Source organism: Arachis stenosperma, chromosome 5, assembly GCF_014773155.1.
Source record: "Arachis stenosperma cultivar V10309 chromosome 5, arast.V10309.gnm1.PFL2, whole genome shotgun sequence".
NCBI classification, from domain to species: Eukaryota; Viridiplantae; Streptophyta; class Magnoliopsida; order Fabales; family Fabaceae; genus Arachis; species Arachis stenosperma.
The window spans coordinates 8878819-8882815 of NC_080381.1; positions in this window are offsets into that span (position 1 = coordinate 8878819).

The following is a 3997-nucleotide window of genomic DNA, read 5'->3' on the forward strand; positions in this document are numbered from 1 at the left end:
GGTTGGATCTGATGAACAATTCCCATCCTTACCCTTCTTATGACGTCATTGCTTACGTCATTGTTTATTATCTTGCACCAGCTACATTGTTGGTGCTCTATGACCTAAGCGCTTATGTCATTATGCAATAATGTTGAGAGATGCTTCAGATGTGCTGTCCTCCTCTTTCATTATGTGGCCTTCAGATGCGTTGTCTCCTTCCTTTATCATGTGGGTTGATTCCGTTTCATTATAGCTTTCTTCAGATAACTCTAAGACACATAGCTGGCACTTGTGGTCTTCTCTGTCTTTTATCAAATAGCAGAGATTCCTCTTTATCCCTTCGGGGAGCTTTTCTAAGAGTCCAGATAAGTTGTAGAATGCTGATTCAAATTCCACTAAGAATCTCATCTCTCTTTCTTCAATTTCATTCCTTTTACTGGGCACAAGCAAAGTATTTCTGCTTTTTATAATTGATTCTTGTGTGAGATTCCCTTGTTATCTTTTGAGTTCTTTCGAAGACCCTTGCTAGTGTGCTGGCTAGTCTTCCTTCATGACTGTAGATTGTTAAATCTTGAACTTGATCAATTGGTTGAAAATTTCCTGGGAAGACGGACATGAAGATTACTTGATGTGCTGGAACCAAGCATTCTTCTTCTTCATTAAAAATAGGTTGACTATTCGTAAATTTTAGGGATATATCCCTTGGATTTATGTTGTCAATCATATTTTTAAATCTTTTTACTGCATCAACGAATCCTACAGGAAACTCACTAATAATTTTTAAATCATTAAAAATTAAAATTGTATCAATTAATCCATACTGGAAAAAACTGATAGGTGTCAGATGGGGAAGCATTTGGAAATATAACCAGCTTTGTTAGCTGTTCTTTGGCAATAGGATAATATCCCAAGATTGCCCTTTTTTCTTCAGTCCAATTTAGGACTATGTTAAGGGTTTCTCTGAGATTTGATTTACAGACCCTTTTCTTTTCCTTGATTTCAGCCCTTGTAGGAATGTTTCTTATTATCCCTGTTCTCTGGGTTTGAATTGGAGCTTTATCTGCTCTTTTTAGGGTTTGCTCTGGATGAAGAGCTTCATATTCCCTGAAGGATTCTTTTGCTTCTTCTAGTGTTAAAAACCATCCTTTATGAATTATCCTTGATTGATGTGTAAATGGTGCTGCTTTTTCCCAGGCATCATATACTCCTTTCATGGGGCCATTATAAATTACATAATATTTTTTTATCTTGGGTGGATTTTTTGATAATTTCAGCAATTGTTTTATTTTCTGGAATTTTTTCTTCACCTGATTTGTCCACCACGCTTAGCTGGCTGAACTCTGATGGTTTTGGTTGTTGTGTTGATTTCATTGCTTCGATGGCCTTCTTGAGGGATTGGATCTGTATCCTTATTTGCTGACAATGCTTGCATTTTTCGAGTTCTTGTTCGTATTTTTGAATTTCTTGATCTAATGCGTTGTAGACGAACTCCATTCTCTTGTTAATGTATCTGCAATAACATTTTTGTCACCCTTAATATATTCAATTTTTATTGGATATTGTAACAAAAATAATTGCCATCTTACCAATCGTCCATGATTATAATCAACTTTTAAATTATATCGTATAAAACCTGTTAGGTAACTTGAATCTGTCCTTAATGTAAATTCTTTGGGTAGTAAATCAATTTTCCATTTCTTAAGAGATTTAATTGCTGCCAGAGTTTCCTTTTCATGAGTGGTATATCTCTGTTCTGTTGGAGTAAAAGTTTCTGAAATATACCTGCAAAGTAATTCCTTTGCGGGATATTTAGATTCTAGTGATTCTTTTTCTTGTTCCAAGCTTTTTATAGCTTTCTTAGCTTTTAGACATCCTAACCAGGTTATGTCTGAGGCATCTGTTTCTACTATTAAATAGTCATTTTCTTCTGGAATATAAAGTTTTGGAAGTTTTTCACATAATTCTTTAATTCTTTGAATTTGCATACTATCTTTTTCATCCCATTTCCATTCTTTTTTAGTACTTATTTTTAGAAATAAGCTTTTAGTGTATTCTGTTATATTCTTTAAAAATCCTTGATCAGAAATATAATTTATACACCCTAAAAATCTTTGTAATTATTTTCTATCTTCTATTTTATTAGGAAATAAATTTACTTTTTCTAGAACATTTGGTTGAAGTTTTAGCTTTCCTTGAGTGGATAGAATTAATCCAAGAAACTCTATTTCTTGTTTTGCTATTCTTGCTTTCTTTTTGCTAAGAACAAATCCTTTTTCTTTACATCTTTCTAAAACTATTAACAATTTTTGAAGATGATCTTCTTTATCCTGTTTTGTAAAAATTAGTATATCATCAATGTACACTAAAACAAATTCATTTAACTCCTTTAGATTTTCTTCCATAAATCTTTGATAAATACCTGAGGCTTGTTTTAATCCGAATGGTAATACATTCCATTCATAGAGCAACACACTTGTTGATTCTTTTGTTGGGCAAGTAAAAGCAGTTAATTTCTTTGTTTCTTTGTCTAAACGAAGTTGCCAATATCCTGATTTTGCATCAAGAGATGAAAACCAAGTTGCTCCTTTAATTTTTTCTAAAATAGAATCTTTTCTTGGAAGTTTATGAGCATCACCAATAGTTGCTTCATTCATTTTCTTATAGTTTATTACCATTCTTCGTTTTTCCCTTTTAATTTCATTATTGTTTTCAACGTAAAAAGCTGGAGCCGTATGAGGACTTTTACTTAATCTTATAATTCCTTTTTCCAAAAGATCTTTACATTCTAGTGAGAACTCTTCTCTATCTCTTGCGGAATAAGGAATTTTATTTGGAACATTTATCTCTTTTGTGGGATCTTTTAATTTAATGCTTACTAATTCGTTATTTGTATTTTTAATATCTAAAGGATTTTCAGCACAAATTTCATCCAAAAGTTCTTCTATCTTTATGTCAAGATTATTTTTTTGAATATTTATCTGAAAGTATAGATTTAAATAACATGTTTCTAATATAGAAAATGTAATACCCGGTCTAACCGAAATTAATTAAATAATGAGTTAAGTAGGAGCGAATATGGTTGGAAGATTTGGCGATTGGAATTTGATGATTTCAATGTGATATTTGGATTCAGTGAATTTTTCCGAGTCGGAATACATAGTTTCCTGCGTAACAGCGCGCAGTGGAATTTTGACCGGCAGTACCGGCTGAGACCTGTCTGGTACTGCAGCTGAGAAAATTGATTATGAGTAAATAAGATTAAGAAATGAGGAATTATGATTAGGGGAGGTAGAAATATTTAAAGTGCGATTTGGAGCGCTAATCTTAAAGGTTTTAGCCCAAAATTGGACCAACGGACAAAAATAAGTGAACTGGGCCTAAGTGGGCCCAAGACCCAACATATATAAACATTAGTTATGAGCATTTCAGCTCATTTTGCCCTAAAGAAGGGGTGTTGGGCGCTGAAATTGGGAGAGAGAAGGGAAGAGAGAAAACCTAACTCTCTTTAATCTTCAAATCACCATAACTTGAGCTACGAAGCTCCGATTGACGAGCCAATTGCGGCCACGCGTCGCTCTTCTCATCCTCTACATTTCTATCTAAGTTTTGTGGTGAGTATTCCATTCATCTCTGCCCAGTTTTCGAAATTCCCCACTGTTACACGTTTTTGGGAAGTTAGTGTTGAAATCTTGTGATTTTGGGTGTTTAGGGATACTCCAACATGGATTCTAAGTGGGTTCTATCCCTACTTCATATGGGCTGAGGTAAGAAGTGCTCAAACTCTTGTGATTTATCATCCTTATGAGCCCTAGGTTGATGTATGTATGTCATATTGGTTATGTTAGTGCATTTGATGGTTTTGGTGCACAATTGGGAAATTGGTGTTGCTTGAGGAGCTTTGGTGAGGCTTGGGGCTAAGGTTGGTGGAGACTTCCAAAGAAGAGACTCAATTGATTTGGCTACAAGAGGTACGGTTTAAGTTTCATTTAAGTACCGTGTGGTGTGATGAGAATTC